The sequence below is a fragment of the Haliaeetus albicilla genome, chromosome 27 (assembly GCF_947461875.1).
Source record: "Haliaeetus albicilla chromosome 27, bHalAlb1.1, whole genome shotgun sequence".
Taxonomy (NCBI): Eukaryota; Metazoa; Chordata; class Aves; order Accipitriformes; family Accipitridae; genus Haliaeetus; species Haliaeetus albicilla.
The window spans coordinates 2,169,760-2,192,159 of NC_091509.1; the positions used below are offsets into that span (position 1 = coordinate 2,169,760).

A 22,400-nucleotide genomic window follows, 5' to 3' on the forward strand; every position below is an offset into this window, starting at 1 on the left:
AAACACCTAATTGCATCTCATACCTGCATTCATGTCTACCAGCTGTTCTCTGCTGCTGTCACTCCTGGTGTTTCTTCTCTGCCTCCTCTTTCAGGAGCTTTGCACAACATATTATCTGTTTCATGCTGCTTCTGATTCTCCATGACAGCTTGCTGCAGAACAGGAGAAAGAGCTGCTTGGGGGCCGCAGGATGATTGGGTGGGGGAAAAAACCCACAAAAGCAGTTAACATCCCTCTTTGGAAGAGGGGGAGTAAGAAGCATGGCAGGTCTGGACAATGAAGGAAACACTTAAGAATTAAGAGGAGAAAAGTGCATCTTGTTCACCAGCAATCTATTTCAGTTCTATGAAGACACTATCAACAGTCATTTTCTGGGGGTCAAACAGAAAGTTTATATGGTACTGGCCCAGTACCGTATAAAGGTCCTCTGTGTCTGAGTACATCATTTGCAACTTCTCATGCTGTGTCTTGGCATCCTTAACAAGGTTGTGAAACCCACAAGTCAAGGACCATAAACGAAACATCAGGTGGAAAACATCAGAGTGAGCAACAGACCACAGAGCACTGCAACATTCAACCTCTGCCGTGGTTTCTCTCCACTCAAAGGTTTCAGCAGTAGCACAGATGCCACCATCACCAGACCATGATGCTGAACACTCCGTGGTCCACACCACGACAGAAGTGCCTTTTCCCATGACAGACCCTTCTGCTCGCTCTCTCCAAACTTTGCCAAGACCTGTAAATCCCTTTTGCCATAGCTCACATCCACTTTGAAACATTTTTCTTCCTAAAAGCAAAAGGATATTGTAATTTTTTCCCACAAATTTGTCGTCACTCTCATTTGTGTCAGCTGGAAAGTTCAGAATATTACACTGCACATTCAAAAATCTGTTCTTTTGTCACGTTTAAGCTTTTCTTCAAGTTCTCAGCAGACACTGAAAAAAAAGACAAAATAGAGAAGGAGATTCTTAAAATACCTGCTTTAAGCATGAACATAGTTTCTACCCTGCAACTGTCATCAGTACTCCAGACATACCCCATGAAAATCCCTTTGACCTCACTGCCAGAAGTGTGGCTCACCCCCCCATCCCCCGTTCAGATGCAGGCAAATCCCGCCCCCTTTCCAGATAATTAACTGCTTCAGGCAACACCTCAGTGCTCTCTCAGCAGCAGATCTCCCAGGATAAGTGGTCCTTTCTGTTCCTGGATAGTGTGTGTGCTCAGACTAAGGGCAAAGCTTGCTCATACATATGCTCATGTGCATTTCACAGGCAGATGAGAGAGCTCTGCAGCATAAATACAAACCAAGCCAGCACCAAGGCTCAAGGCTCCCCACCCCCACGTTTTTGTTTTTTTTTTTTTTCCCCCCAGTAGTTTGGTATGGGACACACACACAACAGGAAAGGTCTGCATGCTTTAACAATCTCCAGTCTCTAAAATGAAATAAAAAGGTGATTTCTTTGGACCTATTGTTTAAAGCTGTTTAAAGACTGACAGCCCCAGAGAAGGGTGCAAAGACACCGTGAAGCGACCTGCCCAAGTCTAGTACAACACAGCGGGGCTGGCTCGGCAGCCTGGGACAAGGGATGGGACAGAGTTATACTGGAGATATTACTGTATGTTAGAAGAAGGCTTATTAGCTGCATATAAATATTAGACCAGGTAAGATAAAGAACAAAGCACCAGGGATACGTGTCAGGGAAGCAGTCAGGCATTCGGCAGAGAGCTTTCATCCTCTGAGGGACGGATACATCTGCAGTCAGCATCCTGCTGCTGCCTCTTGCTTTCCTTCCTCCCTGGACACTGACTCAGCATCACCAGTCTTTTATCACAGGACAAAACAATAGCTAACGGTCCTTCCAGGCATCACATCCGCTTGTTTCATCCATGTTTCTTTCCTTTGCCACCCTGCGCAGTACAGCACACCTGCAGCACTAATAGGAAAAAGGCTTCTACTATAACACCACAAATAAGGCATCTTTGGGATGCAGCCTCAGGCTTTACAGCCACAGACACAGCAAGGAGCCAAAATTGTCTTTGCTCAGAGCAGCCGAGATCCAAACCCCTGTTCCCCAACCACAGCAAACATCTTGCCTTCACTGAGATCACTTCTGATCCCAGGACTTTGTGTCTTGGAGCTGGTCATGAGAAAAACTGGTCAGGAAAGCAGGACTGTACAGAAGGCATTGAAAGCCTAGTCAGCAGGTATTTCCAGGTGCTGGAAATCCTCTGGGTGTATTTCCTAGCCACCCACAAGCAGGTGGCTGGGAAATAAACCCAGAGGGTACCAACCAGTTCCCTGAGCTGCCCACAGAAAAGTACTCACCTCACAGAGAGCCGATTTCTCTAGTTCTGTACAGACCTGCTCCACAGTCCCCAAGCTATCCCAGAGCTATCATCCCTCAGAGACCTACACGTTAGGTCCTGCTTTTGTCTGCAGAGATTGAGCCCACACACCGTATCATGCTCAGGCCCACTCTACCAAGCAAAAGAAAATAAATTAGGTCTTAGTGCCAGAGGCAGCAGGTAAGTGAGTAGGTGCAGGATGCATGGAGGCACTAGGACTGGCAGGCAGCAATCTTTTTCTTTGCCATCACCAGCTCCCACTTGTAAGATCAAATGCAGAAAGCATTAAAGTCATGCCTGCAGTCCTGCATACTTCAGACCTATCAAGCACTTGTTTCCTGCTGACCTGAGCCAGAGTCCAACACAGCAACAAGCACAGAAATCAGCAGGAGAATAAGGCAGAAAGATGTGTTTAAACAGAGATAAAGAGATGCTTCCTGAGATGAGCACCGACCAACCGAGTCTCAAGGGACCGTCACTGAGCATGTCCATGCCACAGGGTCGTGCAGCAGCACAGGCACATGTCTGAAGCAGCTTGCTAGGTGAGACCTTCTGCTTTTTGGACTCCCACATGACTGAATACAGGCAGTTACTGAAAAACAACTGCTCATTACTTGTGCTGCTTCCCAACCTGTTACAGCAACCAGAACTATGAACAGGTAGGTTTTGTCTCCAGAACAGTTTTGCATTCAGATTCCATCCTCGGGCAAGTTATCAGGAAGGAGAATAATCATAGAATGGTTTGGGTTGGAAGGGACCTTAAAGATCATCTAGTTCCAACCCCCCTGCCATGGGCAGGGACACCTTCCACTAGGTGAGGTTGCTCAAAGCCCCATCCAACCTGGCCTTGAACACTTCCAGGGATGGGGGCATCCAAAACTTCTCTGGGCAACCTGTTTCACTGTCTCATCACCCTCACCGTGAAGAATTTCTTCCTAATATCTAATTTAAATCTACCCTTGTCAGAAGACCTCAGACTGAGTGTATGTTATCACAGCCACAAATAGTCTTATAAGGTTATCCAGGAGCTGAGGAGGAGGAAGGAGACTAAGTTCAGGCTGCAGACACCAGGCAGGTTACACACAGCTGGGCACAGGAGGAGATGCTTCCAGAAAGAGCATCGGCAAGGGTTGAGCGATGGCAGAATCATCATCCTTCTCAGAGAGGGTCCTTCTAAGCCCTGAGAGCATCTTAACTGTAAAAATGGTACCCTGATCAATAAAAGTAAAAAACCCACAGGAACGGGCATTTCTGAGATATTGCATCCTTCCTGTACTTCTCAAACTTTATAAAGGTTCCAGCATTAGGAACAAGATCAGATTTATTTTCCACTCCCCTGTTTCTGACAAGCAGCAGTGCTCTCATTTGAGGTCATGGTCTTAACTCCTAGTCAGCCCATTCTCCTTGATGCAGAATTCATCAGACATGGGGTCCTGCTCTTCCCATTCCTCACCTTGCTCTCTTCTTGCCTGTTACCCTGCAGCAAGGCTAAATGGGACTGAAAACTTAACTGTTCTGCTAAAGGATGCTTTTTAGATCTGACAATCTGAAGACTTCTTGCACTGAAGAAAGGGAAAAAAAAAATTCGTGATGGGAGTTTCCTACTGGCATTGCATGGCCATTTTTAAATTTTTTTTTTAATTAAACGTGGCAGGAGAAAATGAGTTATTCTGAGTTTTACCAGATGCTTTTGCATTTCAAACATCAGATTTCTCCTATGTGGACAACTTGGAGTTCTGTGTCTTAAAAAAAGTAGGACAACTGAGACCCTCTCAAGATGTTTTGGGAAGACAAATAGGGAGCTCTTAACTCTTCTTTTTTTTTCCTGCTTTTAAAAAAAGTGGGGTGGGGAGTGGGGGTGTGAAACCAAGCAACCACACACTTTATGAAAGTTTGTACACAGGGAACAAGGACAGGGAGAATAGATTTTCTGGAACATCTATATAAGGACAGATATTGTTTGGATCTTAAAAATCCATCAAGTCCAAAATTTACTTATCTAGACTCCCCTACATCAAACTGAGATAATAAAGCTGCCTTCTCTACAGGAAGAGAGAGTCAGTCTATTTAGAAACTTAGGTAATAAAGCTGGTATGAATTAAGCAGCCCAAAGAGAATTACTGCTGTCCAAGCAGGTTAAAGACATTGGTAGCCTTTTTTTTTTTTGACAAATTAAGCACATAATTTAAATTCATCAATGGTTGGTCACAAGGATGCTAAAAAACATTATCGGAAGCAGCATAAGGAAGAAAAGGAGAGTACAGAAATAAAGCCCCTACTGTAAGACAGTGTGTGTAGCAGACAGACCAGGCAGAAGAGACTTTCCAGTGTTGTTTTCCTTGACAGCATGCAAGGGCTTACAAAATGAGACCTAAAACTAATCCTCAGCCCACACAGTGCCATAACCTGTATAACTCTGAAGCCTCTCCCTTATCTCCCCTAGATGAGCCCTGCAGCCCAGGTCTGTTGTGCTGTGTGTTGCAATGGGAAACAATTAGAGTAGAATAGTTAATTACCACTGATGGGAGAACTGACCTTCCTTTTCCTGCCCTTGCTTTGTGCTGCGAGCTGTAACCTTGTACCAGGGCCCTCAGTAGACAACAATAGGAGACAAGGGTCATTAAAGCAACCACTAAACATCACCCAAGGATAGGCAGCACTAAGCTTAATGGGCAATTAGCGCTGCAACATCTGCACCTTACCAAAGCTTGCTCCAATCAACACTCTGAGCCTAAGGATTGACAATAGAGAGACAGCAAGACCTGAAGAGTCCAAAGAGTTACTGTAGGAAATGTATTTGGGGGACTCCCTGCTGCACTGGAGAAAGTGCTTATTCAAGGAGACTCCTGCTGTTTCACATCCTAGGTGGCCACTGGGGAGAGTTTTCCCTTTCCCTTTTCTTTCATTTATTCCCCCTCCTCACATCCCAAAAAGGAACTTTTACTGCTGTAGTTGATGTTTACCACCAGCACCAGGTTCTGAGAATAAATCTGTATGTGTGTTAGCCTGTCTCATCATCTTTTGAGCAAGGGAGACACAGAGACTGCAAGGAGCATGAAGTGGGAAGTGGAGCGGGGCATCACACAAGGAACAAAACAGTGAAAAAATGCAATTTTTCTATTAGGGCCAGATGCTGATGTGATGTCCATTTGTCTGACTAGAGGAAAAGTCACTTAACAGAACCCCAAAATACCCATACTCTGCCAGACCTGCATTTTTCTGAGCTTCACCAGCTGTGGCAGCAGCTTGAGCAAGTTCTGCAAGAGAAGTGCACAAACCAGTGGGACAGAACTGCCTGGACCCACACCAGGGCATAGCTGAAGAGATGCAGAGTACAAATAGCTCCCTGACTATATGCCTCTCTCCCATCCTTACACAAAAGGGCAGGTGCAGAAACTCACCTGCACCACACTAGTGCTCAGCACAGTCTTGTCCAGCTCCAGGACCACAGTCTTGATCTTTTCATAAGGCAAGTGGAGAAACCCCAGGAAAACATCTGCCAGGGCCCAGGAAGAAGCATGGGTCAAAGCTTTAAGAACAACTCCCCAGTGAGCACCATAGAGAAGTGGTTTCTGACTTGGTCCTACTGGCAGAGGATTGTCCAAACTCAGCAAGTGCAGCTCCTTCTCCTTTCTTCTTTGGAGGTTCTTTCTTCTCTCACCCTCCTCACCTTTCTTTTCTGAGTACAGCAAACGCAGGTAAGCCATGAGCTGTTGAAGGAGTTATCCCGTCGGTAACCACGCAGCTTTTCTTCAGTCAACAGCTGACCAGAACTGCCCTCTTACTAAGTACCAAAGCTCTGGCTGCTTCATGCAACAACATCTTTACAAAAGGGTAGGGAAAGATCAGAGCACTACTCTCCCTGGTGTTTACAGATACAGACACAGGTGACTCTCCCACAAAGAGCAAGATAACCTTGCTAAAGACATCTATTGCCTTAAATTAATGCAGATACTTCAGGCCTGACAATATCCACAGTATCCACCTGCACATCAAAGCTCAGTGCAAGACACTGAACACCAAAGGATTTGTGGAGTGGCATGAGGGCAAGCGTTTCAGGAGATGTGTTTGCAGGTTTGATGCTGGAAGAGTGACTGAAATATGCCCAACATCATCACAGTCCCTAGACTTTTTTGCCCCTTGTTAATGGCCCCCTCCTCTGTGTTGCACCAAAGTCAAGCTGTCACAGACACCTGCTTCTCTGGGAACACAAACAGTCCCACCAACACTCCTGGGACTCACATAGAGGAGCATGGAAAGGGTTTGCACCCCATCCTGCAACTCCAACTGCCTCTGCCAGCTCCACACAGTAAGAGGGATGACTGAGGCATCCCACTGCTTGGATGCCTAAAAACTCACTGCTTCACCGCAGGCTGGAACAAGCAGGGGGGTCTGCGCCCATCCCAGGGTGATCACAAAAGCCAAGACACCCCTTCCTGCTGCACCTCAACCATGGGGAGGGGGAGAAGCAGCACAGAAATGCAACCCTGACCAGCTCCGCCGGGCGCTCACCCTTTGACAGCTTGGACAAGGGGGCTGCAGAAGCCTGTAGCACTCCCAGCACTGTCCCCCAGTCTGCTCGCCAGTCCGAAAGGCAGCAAGCTGCCCAGTAACAAGGCAGGGGAGAATGAGCATCCCTCCCTCAGAGCTGACCTATGGCTGTACTGCTCCTCCGTGCCTCCTCCCGCAGACGGGCTGACGCCCTGGGCTAGCGAGCAGACAGCACGGCTGCTGCCTGCACAGAATCACTGACCTATTTTCGTATATGCGGGCATGCACAAGATCACAAACAAAGGGTGCTTTGGCTTAGGATATTTAAAGGAAAAGATACTCATCTAACTATCCCCAGAAACCACAGCAGCTCTTATGATGTTTATTATCTTCCTGAAAATCATTCTCATGCATGGCTGTGGGAAAGAAAAAAAGAAAAAGCACGGAGCAGTTGGTAAAAGCAAAACAAAAAGCTCCATTAAACTGCAAAATCACATTTCTCAGAAAGCAACAAAAAGGGATATAAGAACTTGAGAATAAACTGGGCCTAGGACTTAATAAGCACAAGAGCAACCAGGATTCACCTATGTGGAAGGAACAAATTTCTATAACAAGGAGTGACTGAGCAGTCCTGCAGGGATGTCCCCCACTTCCCTGTCACTGACAGATGAGCTGCTTGGGCAGAGTCATCTAAACAGACTTAAAAAAAGTCAGCTTTCCCAGGGATTTCTGTTCAAGTTTGCTGATGCACTTGGACCAAATTGTGAAGTATTTAATCTGCACCTCCAGCAGGTTTCGGAGCTGGCAGCTTCAGCTCGTTTGAAATTAGTTGGTGCATTTACGCCAGCTACTATCTCTGTGCACATACCTGTAAGGGTGAGGACCTAGCAATTTGGTTCTCAGGTATTGCAACAACAGATGCCACAAAAGAAAACCCTTAAACTGCACTCCTTAGTCTGAAAAAAGCTGCAGACAAACTCAGGAGCCCTACAGAGGTTCACAAAACTGTCTCCTGCCAACCACCTCTCATGGAAGGGAGAGATGGGCTGTGCTCATCGCAGAGCAAGAGCCTGCAAAGAGGCAGTGACCAGGACCACAGTTACACGAGTCCATCTTTGAGCCCGCAGCATCCTTGCTTGGTTGGTTCAGTGAAGTTCACTGTTGGAGAAGCCTACAGCAGTTTGGTTTGCCAGCTTGCTTCACGTCCTGGATTGGGAAATGCCTGCTCACCCCTAAGCGCTCCACTGTACAACACGAAGGATGTAGTGACGAATAACACAAAAATGGTTACTACAAATAAAGACGCTGACAATAGTTACTCAACATCAGATGCTGGCAGCTCTCCTGGGGCTCTCCACACAGCTGGGAAAGGTGCCGCTGCCAGAATTTGTTGGTAACGAACCTGGGGCAACAACCCATCCCCTGCAATACACACAGGCAGGAAGGACAAAAAGAGCAAGAATAGATCTCAGTGTCCTGAGCAACAAAAACAGGAAAGTCCCTCTCATCTGGGGAGCCCAGACAAGAGCAGGTCTGCAGCAAAACCTTAGCACCACCCTGCTTCCAGGCAGTTTGTGGGGTCTGCTCAGCTTCCTATGGAGATGCGGGTTAAAAAAAGCAATATTGCAGCTACAGCATCCTGTGACAGTGAGGGATGGAAGGAGGGAGGGCACCATCCAGTCTCAGGGGCTGGCAGGGGCTAGGAGAGGGGGGTGTTCCAAGCAGTATTTCATCTGAAACACAATCTCTCTCTGCAGATCCACTCTGCCTGCGTTCCCCAGTTCTGGCAACCCCCCCAGAGAGCCCCTCGCTCTGCATCCCCCTGGCTACAAGTCAGGGCTCACTGCCTCCCCCACCCCAGCCCCACATCACGCCCCAGCGCCGAAAAAGCTGCTGCCAAGCTTTGCCTCGGCATGTCCCGCTCCTCCCCTGTCCTCCCCCTCTTTGCCGACCTTTTCATTTTCTGCGTCAGAAACATAAAATGGAGACTGCAGGGAAGGAAAACATTTTGCCTAAGATGGCTGAGGGAGAAGAAGGATTTGCATGGTGGTACATGAGCACCCTCTGGCGCTGGATGAGCTGGCTTGGGGGGGGGAACAGCTCTCCAGCCCTGCTCCAGCCCCACAGGCTCCAGGCAGAAAGAGAGACTCCAACTAGCCCTTACTGGGTCATTTAAATTGTTGTTATAGCCAAAATATTTGCTTAAAAAACTTCTGCAGCCTTGTTGCCTCCTGAGCTCTCCTGGTTGCCTCTCCCCACCACCCAAATTATATTCTGCTTTTCTTCACTGTGTTACATCCACAATTCTTAGGAAAAGGATAGTATTTTGTATTTAAACAAGCATGTTTCACACATACAACTCCCGACAACTAATGTTGCCACCTTCCATGTTTACATATTTTTCCAGGTTTGAGAAAAAACACCAAATTTCTTCTGTATTAAATTCCATATCAGGGTAAGTGCCTGAAGCCTGGTGTTACCTTTTGTGGGAACATGCCCAGGCCCAGGGATCAGAGAAAGGGCTGAAGACGGACATGAGGGGAAAACCAGCACCCATCTGAAATAGGTGGACCAGATGTTGTCCCTAGGAAAGATTTAGGGATGAAAGGGTACATGCAAAACCAGCACAAGGATACCTTGCAAGCTGCTCCCTGAGCATCCAACTTTTAAGCCAGGAGTATGCAAGCATAGGGCCAAATCCAGCTGAATCTGAGGCTTAAATTCCTAAGCGAATCTCGCAAGAAGTTTTCCCAAGATCAGTTCAAAAAGGGCCAAAAAGCATCACTTAGCCGTGAGACGAAAACCACACATAGATCCAGGATCCCAAGTCCTTTGTGGTAACTTAAACACAAGGGAGGATGAGGAAGAAAAGCAAGGAGTTTGAGAAAAAAATGAAGGGAAAGACAGACAGAGAGAAAGCATTTATATAGGTGACTGCAGGTAAAATCCTAACACCAAAGGATTAAATTCAGCCAGGAGTGGGGTGCCCAGCACACATTTCAGTACCATAACTGCACACATCCAGCCCACAAGGACATAGCCTGGGAAGTACTGCTTCTGGGGTATCAGCACTTACACACCACAAAGCCGCACAGAGAAAGTCCCACTGGCTATATGACTAACTACAAAAATACATTTAAGGGCCTTTTCTGTGAGAGACACCTGGGATGGGACACCCAGGGAGGCTTGATTTTATTACTGTCATTTATGCAGCTGAAAAAACTACGGGCATGTCCCCCTGCATGACAGGAGACAAGCAAGGCTGGCACTGGGACACCAGGGAGCTTGGCAGGTTGGAACTGGCTGCCAGGGCAGGGGGATCAGCATCACGGCTGTGCTGAAGAGCAGGCATTTTTGCAGTGCTGCCGCATAGGAAGGGGTATCAAAAGATGAAGTGCCAGAACACCTCATCCTGTGAGCAATGGGGGACTGAAAAAAATTACAAAATATTGCTTTGGGGCTACTAAACACGGGTGTATTCCCAGCACACCCTAGGTGACTCAGTCTGGGAGTGCTGGGAAAACACAAGTGAGACATCAGGGTGGACCCCAGCCTGGTAAGACGGTGCCATGGGGCAGGAGCGATGGAGACAGGCAGAGCTCTGTGCCAGCCCAGGACTGGGGTACGCTGGCACTGCTGGGCAGCCACCCGAGCCTGTAATGTCAGCAGGGAAGGGGGTTTGGGGGGTGCGGGAACAGAGGAGCACTACAACAGCAATGGCTCAGAGCACAGGGCAGGAATGGGGTGCATGGGAGAGATGTGGGGAGCTCCACAACTGAGGGATGTAGAGAGGGGCTTGCACAATGCTCCACAGATCCCCGTTTCATTTAATGGCACAAAACACTGCTAATCCCTGCTCCTGCTCTCAGACTGCCTAATAACTAAGCACCCAAAAGGGTGGTGATGCCGGCCTGGGGGCGGGGGGGGGGGCAAGTGCTGCCTTTGTATACCAAGGCAGGTGATTTCTCCCTGCAACCCCTCCCCATTCCCCAAAGCAGCAGATGGAGGCCCCCTCCCAATTACAGTCTTGTCACAGGCAGAAAAAAGAAAGACAAATCACCCAAAGAAGGCTGTCTGACAGGACAAAGGCTCCTTGAAATGGGAGCTGAGCTGTTCTTTCCAGGTTCAGAGCGGGGACGGAGGGAGGGGGGGGCTGAGCACAAGGCGGGGGGGCTGGGGCTGCCAGCAGCACAGGGCAGGATGCGTGCGCAGCCAGCACTTCCCCTCTTTGTCTGCAAAAGGAGGTCACGGGGGGGATACGGGGGATGCGGGGGGGATGCAGGGGTGGATGCAGGGCTGCGTCAGCCCCTCGTCAGGAAAACAGCTGATCCCTTCTCCCAATCCCAAGCTTCTGACCTCATCCCCAGGAACGGAGCCAACACGGCTCAACTGCGCACATCTGGCGGATGAAAACAGCACTGCAAGGGACCTGGAAATACTAACCCACAGCAAGGGGATCCCAGAGGAACCCCTCAGTTTTCAAGGCCAGACAAGCCCCAAGACCCACATTAAGCCAGAAAACCTTAGGGCACTCCTGGCCCTAACCTGAGGTTCACCCAGGGGCCTCTTGAAACTCAAATTACAAATAAAATCACTGCCCAGTACTGACACCCCGAGTGCGAACACCAGGGATGCACACTGTGGGCGCTACAGGCACGGTCCAGCTCCCAGTATCTCCCAGTAAGCACCACATACCTGCAAAGAGCCCACCAGTAACACCCCAAGTGCTTCTCACAGTGGCAGCAGCCTGGCAAAAGCCCGAGACAGACAGGAGCTGCACCCCAGAGCTGGGCGCACCCGTTACCCGCAGCACCCCCAAAAGTGAGCATCGGCAGCTGACTGCCGCACCGACAGTGCCAGCACCGATGGGGACAGCAGCAGCTCCTCACTCCCGAGGAGACAGCCCTGGGTAACAGCCTGACTGCACTCCCACTGAGCTTTTACATGTCCTCTGTTAGAAATGCCACGTCCACCTAGCAAAATATCTGCACCAGGACATCTGCTGCAGCTGAACCAGCACCTAGGCACAAGTTGGGTGCCGCGGGGACGGCACTGCAAAGGCAGGAAAAGTGCTGCTTGCCCTAAAGTGTAAGGAAAGGTCAGTCCAAGCCATACAGGCAACACCATCGCCTGTTGCAAGATGAAAACATCAGCTGCTAAAATACAAGGCCTTGCTACAGAAACTTTGAGCTGGGTGTGGTTCTTTTCTCTGGACTCTGATACACACAGGTAGAAAACAGCAGAAACATACAAACACCTCCCAGACCAGCCAGTGCTGTTGTATCTGCACTTCTGGGTTGCATACATGCGACAAGGAGTGACTACAGTTCCTAGAAACTCCAGGGTACAGACTCAAAACCCTCTCCTAGGGCATGATACAGGGAGCAGATACCCCATGTCTTCTACAGAGATTAAATGAAACACTTACAAGATCTAGGGAGAAAGTTCCCCAAACAGGTTCTGCCTCCTTTCAAAGGCAAATGAACGTTCAAGTTTCCCACCAGCAGTGATTCCAGAGCCCCATCAAAATACACTGATGCTGTTAGCATGTGCTCCCCAACACCACTTCAGGAGAAACTAGGAAACAAGAACAGGGAGAAGGTTAAGAGGTAACAGCCACCAGCTCCAACAAGAGAAATGCTAAATTGATAGGAGAATTATTTTCACAAGGATGGTTAAACACTGGAGAAGGGAGCCCAGTTACATCTAGAGAAGTGGGCAATTTCTGTCCTTGAAGAGACTCAAACGTGACTCCAAAAGGGCCTAAATAAACTCTAACTTTCACGTTAGCCTTATCTGGAGCAGGACAGATGGATCTGAGACCTCCAGAGATCCCTTTGAATCCCAATTGTTCTGCGATGCTGGAAGGACACCTGGTGAGCCCCCCCAGTTTGTTCTCCTCAGCAGACACTTTTGAATCAGGATTTACCAGCTCTCAGGTTTGTGGGCAGACTTCTCCATTTTGTCTGAGAATATTCCTGAGCAACAGAGGAAGAGAGAAGTTTCTGTCCCTGTTCACTGCTGCTTCTCAGCCAACGTTGGCACAATAGGCATGGATGCTTGTGGAAGATAGAAGCTACAGCTGCAGAATCCTGAAGGCCTCTGCCTCACCAGAGAGAGGTGGTGGAGCTGGGGACACTAGGCTGGAAAAGGAAAAGGAAGGGAGGTATTGGCTAGAGGAGACACTTGTGCCAGGCATCCCTGCAGCAAGACATCTGTGAGCAAGAGGAAGCAATGTCTTGCAGCAGCCTGGAAATCTAAGGACATGTGAAGAGCACGCAGGGATGCTTTAAATGCATTTGTGAGAACCTGGAGGGTGAGCAAACCAGCAAGATACATTTTGCGAGCTAGTCCACAGCACTAGGCAGAATTTTCAGAAAACCCCAAAGTTTCATTCTCAAGAGAAACTTTGGTTTGGGTCCACACAAAATGTTCAAGACCCTGACCCCTAGCTAGGTGTATAAAGTCCCACAGTCTGTTAATGGTATCTTATGTTTCCACATGTTAGGAGCTAAATACTTTCTGGATCTGGCCTTCTGGAGCTAAGGAGTCACTGACTTCCCACAAAGCACTGGATCTTATTAGATGGATAAGGAACTGGCTAGATAGTTGAATGCAGATAACTGCATTCAAAGAGTTACAGTCAATGGCTCAGTGTCCAAATGGAAACCAGTAACATGTGGTGTCCCTCAAGGGTGCGTACTGAGACCTATACTATTTAATATCTTCACCAATGACATAAGACAGTGGGATTGAGTGCACCTGCAGCATGGTCTCATCTGCAGACTTGCTGAGCAGTGCAGTGGATTCGCTAGAGAGAAGGGATGCCATGCAGAGGGACCTGCACAGGCTGGAGGAGTGGGCCCATGTGAACCTCCTGAAGTTCAACAAGGCCAAGTGCAAGGTCCTGCACCTGGGTGGGGGCAATCCCCAATATCAATACAGACTGGGGGATAAATGGATTGAGAGCAGCCCTGTGGAGAAGGACTTGGGGGTACTGGTGGGTGGCAAATGGGACACAAGTGGGCAATGTGCGCTCACAGCCCAGAAATCCAAGCGTCTCCTGGACTGCATCACCAGCAGAGTGGCCAGCAGGTAGAAAAGGGGATTCTCCCTCTCTGCTCTGGTAAGACCCCCCCAGAGACTGCCTCCAGCTCTGAGGTCCCAGGCACAAAACAGACATGGGCCTGTGAGAGCAGGTCCAGAGGAGGCCACCGAAATGTTCTGAGGGCTGGAACAGCTCTGCTATGGAAAGAGGCTGAGTTGAGCCTGGAGAAGAGAAGGTTCTGGGGAAACCGTACTGCGGCCTTTAAATATGTGACAGGGGCTTAGAAGAAAGATGGAGAGAGACTTTTTACCAGGGCCTCTTGTGACAGGGCAAAAGGCAAGGGTTTTAAACTGGAAGTGGTTAGATCTAAACTGAACACAAGGAAGAAATGTTTTACAATAAGGGTGGTGAGACACTGGAAAAGGTTGCCCAGAGAGTCATGGATGCCCCATCCCTCAAAGTCTTCAAGGCCAGGTTAGACCTGGCTTTGAGCAACCTCAAAAACAAGACAGAAATTTGTTTTATGTGATTCTTTACAAGCAATTAAGAGAGAAAATGAATTCCTCCCACGAAGGGGATCTCGGGGTGACAGGGCTGTTCTGCCCCTGGAGTTAGTCCAGAGAAAGGGCAGGGCCACCCTGGCCACAGCTGTGGTCACCAAGCTGGCCACACTCTTGGTGGCAGAGGAATTGCTGGGCCGCTGCAGAAGCTGACGCAGGAAAGGCATGCGTGTGCAGCAGCGAGCAAACTCTGCTCCTCTGCAGCCTGGTGACAGTCGTGCCAGAAACCGGCCTCTGACGGGCTCTGCAGCTGCTGCATTGCACTGGCACCCCCTGACCTCTCCGAGAGCACAGCCAGGACTCTACTCCCCCCAAAATCCACTCCCAGGACTGGAAGTTCACTCTGACGAGTCTCTGAAGCAGGGCTGTAAACACAGGCTGCAGCAGGGACACAAAGCCTCCATGCAAAACCAAGAGATCCATGTGCCACCTGGTGTCCAAAAGCAGCTCTGCACCGTGACCCGATTTGCCCACAGTCGAAGGTTTTCACCTCTCCAAAACGTAAATAGCATCACCATCGGGACAAGCACCCCCGACTCTGCTGCAGAAACATCGAGTGCCACCCTGCCTGTCCTAAACACCTGCGGCTTACGGTACAGCAACACAGATCTTCAGAGAACACCTGCATGCTTTCCCTCATGCAAGTCACTTCTGTCCCAGTAGGAACCTGCTTGCCAGGCTCCCAAGTCCTAGGGACACCTCAAACTATGAAACTTAGGGAAAAATTAAAAAGAACCCCAACCATAAATCAGTACATTCAGAAAACAGCCTTCAACTTAGACACCAAAAGTAGCAGGGGAAACACAAAGCAGATGCTTCCAGTACCAGCAGCAGAGCAGGGAGCTGCTGACAAAAAAAAAAAAGCAGCGGAAAATGGCCTTAGAGTGAAACCTTGCTGTCCCTGCAGCTGGTGCCACCACCAAGGCAGGTCCTGGGCTGTGCCCTTCAGCAGCCAGAAGGGTCAGGGCTGGCCCTGGGCAAAGCACCAAACAACAGCTTTTGTGTTTCTGTAACCGCACGTGCTGCAGTGCCGATCCAGAGCGTACTGGTGTCAGGGCATCTCCAGAAACTTCAGTCTCTGGCCAGCCAGCCTGGCTTCTTGGGGGCACTTTGACAGCAGAGGACAACCAAGATGTGCCACTGCTCCCTCCCTACCCTTGATCTCTTCCCAGAACATCCACAGGGGATGCACAGCCCTTACTGCTCCTACAGCCACTCTGCTCCTCAGAAATTCTCCAGGGAGACCTGCTGCTCCCATTACATCCCTCTTACATTGCCCAAACCTCCAGGAGGAAACAGAGCATGCTCCCTGGTGTCTGCCTGCTAAAGACAAAACCCCAGAAGCTTAAAGGAAGATGACAAAAGCACTTTTAAAGCAGAATAACCTGGAGAAAGTGAGACAGCTGGAGAAAGCATACAACCAGGTCAAACCCAAGCTCCTTCTCTGGAGAGCCCTGCCCACAGCAGAAGCAGGGCAGGGACCAGGGCAGCCCTGGAGAACAAACAGCTCTCCCAGACCCACCACCAAAGCAAGTAATGATAATGCACTCGGTGGGTCGTCACCTGGAAAGTTGACCCTTTGCTCAGCACAAAGGGAGTGAGATGACCTTAAACCACTTTTTAGCTCCCCAAACTCTCAGTCCCTAAAAGATCAGAGAAGGGGAGAAGACGACACTGCCATGGCCGTGCTGCACCTTAGCCCAGGAATGGGACACCCAGCCTAGGCTGTGTTAGTGCCTGAAGACGCAGCAGGCAATCCTCCCTGTCCCCTTGTCCTCCCAGGGGTCGGAAGGTGGGCAACGTGCTTTAGAGGGGTGAAAGCCAGACGTGCCTGGGCAGCATGCCCCCAAATCAGCTCCTGCCAGTGTCACCGCATGCTGGCTGCAGCTCCCCTGCTCAGACCAACAGGCTGGGTGTCCTCTGTGGGGAAACCAGGCTCGTGACAGCACCCAAAGCACTCCCGGCAACTGGGCTGGAAAATAAGCAGCAACAGTATTGCCAGGTCTGTTGCTGAGGGTCTGATGGTGCAATTACACCAGGCTGCCCGAACAGCCTCTCAAACATCAGTAACAAGGTCCTGGTAACAGAATGACACAAGGTAAAAGCAGCCACTGCTCTGCCCCGACACCAGTGCCTGGTCCCAGGAACAGGATTTGGTACACAAATGCTCCCCCCACTTCAGAAGCCCTCTCCTCACATCCCGTAACTCCAACTGTGGTCCCTCCCACAAGGTTTGTCCCTGCATTGTTCATCCACACTGGATATGTTCAGCAACACTGCACCCAGGGTTTGCTCTGGGGAATCGAGAGGAGGGAAACTGAGGCAGGATGGAGCTGCAAAGGACTCATCCCAATGCAGCTGAAGACAGGACAAGAGTCTGTGGGGACACTCCCATTAATTACAAGAGCAAATGACAGGGCAGAGCCCCAAAGCAATAAGGATTTTCCCATCCTGATTTCCCATCCACGCACGTGGATGCATAAACCTTCTCCCAGCTTATCCTACACCTCCTGCAGAACAGCCTGAGGGCCAGGAAAAGCTGCAGCCGGGTTAATTAACTCTGGGTTGCTGCATTTTGGGACTGGGAAGGGGCCAAGACCTGGTACCGCTTCCAGCGTGGGGGGCACAAGCCCACCCCAGCACCATTCCACACTGCCCTCAGCTCCAATTTGCTCCAGCTGCAGCGGGACTGGGCAGAGCAGAAGCAGTACCTGGCCCACAGCTAAAGCTGAGCCCAGTTAAAGTCGTGCTTGGAAATGAAGGGAGGTTTTAACAGGCACTGACAGCAACGGGAGCTAGTGATGGCTGCTAAGGAAAGTGGCTTATAAGAAAGATGGAGAGAGACTTTTTACCAGGGCCTGTCGCGATAGGGCAAAAGGCAAGGGTTTTAAACTGGAAGTGGTTAGATCTAGACTGAACACAAGGAAGAAATGTTTTACAATGAGGGTGGTGAGACACTGGAAAATGTTGCCCAGAGTGTCATGGATGCCCCATCCCTCAAAGTCTTCAAGGCCAGGTTAGACTAGGCTTTGAGCAACCTCACCTAGTGGAAGATGTCCCTGCCCATGGGAGGGCCATTTGAGCAGGTAACCTTGAAGGGCCCTACAACGCAAACCATACTATGGTCTCTCAATATTACTGCCTCCTGCCTCTCTACAATACACCTACCAAAAAATAAAACAGATATAATGCAGAAGGAACTTTATCCACAGGCTGTTTAACATGGAAAACAACCCAGTACAGAAAACAAGTGCATGCTCTTAGAATGAGTTGTTTGGAGCAGCATACCTGAGGCTGAAGCACCCAGGTGGCACTGTGCTACCAAGACAGCCAGGGAAAGCATTGCCCCAGGGCACACCTCAGCTCAGCAGGGCTGGAGCATGTAAAAAAACCAAAAAAAAAATCACATAAAACAAGACAGAAATTTGTTTTATGTGATTCTTTACAAGCAATTAAGAGAGAAAATGAATTCCTCCCACGAAGGGGATCTCGGGGTGACAGGGCTGTTCTGCCCCTGGAGTTAGTCCAGAGAAAGGGCAGGGCCACCCTGGCCACAGCTGTGGTCGCCAAGCTGGCCACACTCTTGGTGGCAGAGGAATTGCTGGGCCGCTGCAGAAGCTGACGCAGGAAAGGCATGCGTGTGCAGCAGCGAGCAAACTCTGCTCCTCTGCAGCCTGGTGACAGTCGTGCCAGAAACCGGCCTCTGACGGGCTCTGCAGCTGCTGCATTGCACTGGCACCCCCTGACCTCTCCGAGAGCACAGCCAGGACTCTACTCCCCCCAAAATCCACTCCCAGGACTGGAAGTTCACTCTGACGAGTCTCTGAAGCAGGGCTGTAAACACAGGCTGCAGCAGGGACACAAAGCCTCCATGCAAAACCAAGAGATCCATGTGCCACCTGGTGTCCAAAAGCAGCTCTGCACCGTGACCCGATTTGCCCACAGTCGAAGGTTTTCACCTCTCCAAAACGTAAATAGCATCACTATCGGGACAAGCACCCCCGACTCTGCTGCAGAAACATCGAGTGCCACCCTGCCTGTCCTAAACACCTGCGGCTTACGGTACAGCAACACAGATCTTCAGAGAACACCTGCATGCTTTCCCTCATGCAAGTCACTTCTGTCCCAGTAGGAACCTGCTTGCCAGGCTCCCAAGTCCTAGGGACACCTCAAACTATGAAACTTAGGGAAAAATTAAAAAGAACCCCAACCATAAATCAGTACATTCAGAAAACAGCCTTCAACTTAGACACCAAAAGTAGCAGGGGAAACACAAAGCAGATGCTTCCAGTACCAGCAGCAGAGCAGGGAGCTGCTGACAAAAAAAAAAAAGCAGCGGAAAATGGCCTTAGAGTGAAACCTTGCTGTCCCTGCAGCTGGTGCCACCACCAAGGCAGGTCCTGGGCTGTGCCCTTCAGCAGCCAGAAGGGTCAGGGCTGGCCCTGGGCAGAGCACCGAAAAAGAGCCATACACTCTGGGGAAGAACAGATTTCTCTGATGAACATGCAGTTCTCTTCCCCTGAGCAAGATAAAAAGCTCAAAGGCATGAGACTTTTCTCCCGTTCCACCCTTTTAAGGAACATGAGGTTGGCCATGTCTGTGTACATTGCCTTCCAAGCCCTCCTATTCATACATCCCCTCTATTGCACATCTGCAGGGCTTGCCCTAATCACTGGGTCATAACAGTCTCAAACCCTGTCCTTAGGACAGGGGAAGTCCCCTCCAAAGGGCATGCTCTGGAGCTGCAGGCAGAGCGAAGGGTAGAGATCGTGGGACCAGGAGCGCTCCCTCTCCCCAGGTGATGCACGCACGCAGCGCCTGGATCCTGCTGCTTTCCTGCCTTGAGTGCAAAGGCAGGGAAATAGCTGCACAAATGTCTGATAGCGAGAGAGATGTTACAAAGAGCACTCAGAGATGGGGGCTGAGAGCCCCAACATCTACCTGGTAATGCAGAAGGAAGGAGAGGAAAGAAAACCAGTGAGAAGAGCAGTAACTGGCTGTACGCAGTGCCAAGCAGACATCTCTGCCAGGCAGCCTACTCTTAACACAACTGTTGGGACAGGCAATCGAGCAGAAGCGAGAGAGATGGTGCAGAAAGAAAGCACAAAGCACGGCATCCATACTCAAGAGGGTGCAAGGCACAGACCGCAGAGTGGTGAGCAGCACACCACACCGTGCAAGGTCCTGCCACTGCCACAAACCCTGCCTACAGCCAACCTGGCTCTGCCTCGCAGGCTGCTTGTGAGTCACACCAAGATGCAGGCATCACGCAGCCATGGCTTAGCCAGGAGATCCCTCCCTCCTCTCACAGCTAAAGAGGACCTCATCATCTGCAAGGGCCTCTAGGTCTTCACAAGATCTTACTAAGGACTGCCAGCTTATTAAGCCACTTTACACAGCAGAAACACCTCAGCTCAGTGATGAAGACCTTCCAATCCACCCGAGCCTTCAAAGGTGGCAGAGGAAAGCATGTACCAGCATGCTGCAAGCCAGGCCTCCCACACAGTTTCTGGAGGACCAAGCACTTCAGGTCCCTTCAGGTGCTCTGCCCTGCCCTCTCTCTGCACACAAAGGCAAAGGTGAAATCACCTCCTTCTGCTGAAAATTGGCTTCTCTATGGAGTACAGCAAGCAGGGCCCTGAAACCCCTCAGCCAGGGTGATGAGATGAGACAAGGGAAAGGACGAACTTGCTGGAGTGAAAGAACAAGGTGTAAGGTGGCCTTTAAAATGTAGGTCCTACCTTAGTCCAATGTGGTCTTCACCATTGTTCGCTGGTTGAGAATCTTCTTTGGAGATGATCCCCATGCACAGGCTCCCCCAGATTCGAAGCCAAGGGCAGGAGGGGGAATGCCCATTCCTCATGGAGGTGGTGGGATGCCAGAACACTCTGGGTGCAGGGGAGCTGGTGGGATGTCTCCAGAAACAGTCTCTGGTAGTGCATGGGTTGTTGTGGCTGGATGTTCCCTGCAGCACCTGGAAGCGAAGCTGCAGGCAGGGAAGCAGAGCCTGAAGCCATTTCTCTCTTGGTGCCTCTTCAAGGTGTTCTTTCAGCCTCTCCATCTGAAGCAGAAACAAGAACATGCCAGTGGTCAGCTCATAATTCAGCTGCCCAGAGCAAACAGGGTACTACCCTGAAGCACGTTGCAAACAATCAAGTTTATCTCAAATCCCCATCCTTCTCCTCACAAGATGCTGCCAACTTCCCTTGTCAATGAAAAATGAGCAAAAGGCAGCGTAACAGGTAACCTGTATCATCACTTGGGGACTTGACACCCTCCTGCCATGAGCTGATAGAGGGAAAGATGCATTCCTGCACCAGGGTGACCTCAGAAGAGGTCTGGTGAGCAAGCTACAGCTGGAAGCACAATAGTGAAGCAGAGTCTGCTCCCATGTCCAAAAGTCAGTGGTTGAAACAGGCCTCAGAGATGTGTTATGGTTTATTTGGTCTGTCTCAACTGTTAGGAAGCTGGCAAACATATATGTAAGTGTCCCAGCAATCTATGTCCATGAAGATCAAACAGGGTGCTAGAGATGCACTGTGTAGCATAGAAAGAAAACCCCAATTTTCTGTTTGCGCCATCCTAGTGTCAGTGATGATAAACAGGGTAGAAAGTCTGTGGATCTGCAGGACAGCCAGAGCCTGTGCTCTTATGGTGGTGTGTCCACACCACGGTCAGCCTGTAGCCCTCACTGTTTGACACCTCAGAGTCCCTGACAGACCTTCTCTTGTGCTGCATGACCCCTTTTCATCATGTGCCCTCCCCTCCTCTCAGCTTTTGACCTGACACTGGCATCAGGCAGGACAAGCCTGGTGAGATGAAATCTCTTGCCCACAGTATCCAGTATCTCAGAAAGGAGAAGTGTCCTGTGGTCAGCTCACTCCTGCCTTGTGATGGGGGAGAGGCAGAGCAGGAGCTACCACAACCCACTGCCCAACTCCCAAGCAGCCCAAGAACTGCAGCAAAATTAGTTGAATGTTTCCATCCCTTCGATCTGTGCTCTCTCATCTTGTCAAAGGTAAACAGCCAGAGGGAGAAGGCTCAATAACAGAGATGTTTTTCTTCCTCTCCTCCATCAGAGGAGCTGCTTACAAAAGCACATTGTCACCAAGAAAGGTATTTCTACAGAATTTTGATTTCAAGACTGTTTTGTGTAAACAATTGCAAGAAGCTTTATCTTGCTCTCTGTTGTTTTTCTCAGGGGTAAATTTCTCAATACGTTTAAAAAACTCCAACAAACCAGCATGCATTTTCTATTCTATCAGACAAGGGACTTAAGAGCAGAAATGTCCACATCCAAATCTGAAAGTTTCCTTAACTATTCAGTGTTGCTCTCCAGAGAGCAAAGCCAAGTATGCACAGACTGCCTGGGCTTCCAGGCAGAGCATGGCACTCAGTGCAACAATAGACTACTTGAACTGAGGACGCCAGCTAACACTGAGCATCCTGAACAACACAGATTGCAATATTTCTGCTTTCTCCTGCCCCACACTTCTGTTAATACAAAAAAGCAACTCTAAAAATATGCTTAGCAACTTACAGGGGGAGTCTTTGTGTCCAGGGAAAAGCTAAGACACTGCAGGGTCAGTCCTACATAAGCCAGGTCACTCCAGGGCAGATCTGGGTGATGCTGAGCTGAAAGAAGCATGTGAGGGGAATGCTGGACAAAGTACAGAAGGAAAGATTTAAGGCAGACAACTCTATTCATACTAAATCTAAGATTCAAACCTCTTTAGAGCACAACAAAACACCAGAGCTGCCTGTAGAACAGAAGAGCAGGGCAAGAATCAGCTCAAGGAAAGCTGACCCAGAGGCTACTTTTGGGCTAGGGAGAAATTAAAGTAGTCGTCTGTGGACTGATCCTGCTGGCCTCAGGTCTATGGATACTGCCAAGAGAAAAAAAAAGCAGGGAGCAGCCAGAAGCAGCACCAGTGTTATTCAGCCTCTTCATCTTT

At 49.7% G+C, this 22,400-nt stretch overlaps 1 long non-coding RNA gene across 2 annotated transcripts in view; it reads right to left on the bottom strand.

The window, feature by feature from the left end:
- The window catches only part of LOC104315686 (uncharacterized), a 41,262-nt gene that overhangs the window by 13,080 nt on the left and 5,782 nt on the right, over positions 1-22,400 (bottom strand). Inside the window, exons 4-6 of one of the 2 annotated variants that reach the window (XR_011322479.1) lie at positions 20,187-20,506; positions 5,748-7,253; positions 24-935 (exon numbers count right to left, since the gene is read on the bottom strand). This is a non-coding gene — a long non-coding RNA (uncharacterized lncRNA). The remainder of the gene's footprint in view (positions 1-23; positions 936-5,747; positions 7,254-20,186; positions 20,507-22,400) is intronic. The other variant, XR_011322480.1, reaches the window with a different exon arrangement.